Consider the following 776-nt stretch of genomic DNA (forward strand, 5'->3'; position numbering starts at 1 on the left):
TAAAAAATGTGGTCATAGACCGTAATGCACTAAAAATTGTCATTTTTATTCGAGAGTTTTAATTATTGCTTCTGTCTGCCGCAGAAGCTCTTCGCAGTTGACTGCTTGTATGACGGGTTGCGCCACAATAGGCGCTATCATCGGCGCTGCCGCGCCTGCCTCGATGTCCCGGACGAGTCTCTCGATGTCGTTCTCTGGTTTCCTTGTGCTGTCTCCGTCCTCGTTTCCCTCGGCTACCGAGTCGGACGAGACGTCCTCGAGTGAGGGCTCGGTTGTGATCCGCTGGCCCTCCGCCGGTGTTGCGACGACCTTGCCGCCACAACTTGGAACCGGGAGCTGGAACAGATCCGGTTCCAAGGTTAGGTTGTGACCGGAACTTATCCCGACGTCAATTATTACCGTGTGCCCTAATCGGTTTCATCGCCGAAGCACCTCATCTGCGCAGGCCCGTTGGAGAAGTTTACCGAGACTCTGACGCTTTTACAAGACTTTATCGTATACCGCGTCTACCTTGAATGTGTTCCTCAGCATAGAATAATGGTCGCCACTTCGTTTAACCCGCCTACGAAGAAGGGAAGGTCTTCCGCGTCCACCACCAGAGATTCCACTGCCCCGGTGTTCCTTGAATGTGGTCCGCTGCCCTGAATTCTCACCCCGGAATGTGGTGACACGACTCGTTGAGCGGAACGTAGTGGGATGATGTGTAGGCGCTTATCACAAATCACTCTGATTGCTTTTCACAAATTTATTCGATATATATAAAGGTGCTCTTCGCG

Source organism: Wasmannia auropunctata, unplaced genomic scaffold (assembly GCF_000956235.1).
Source record: "Wasmannia auropunctata unplaced genomic scaffold, wasmannia.A_1.0 LD336111.1, whole genome shotgun sequence".
NCBI classification, from domain to species: domain Eukaryota; kingdom Metazoa; phylum Arthropoda; class Insecta; order Hymenoptera; family Formicidae; genus Wasmannia; species Wasmannia auropunctata.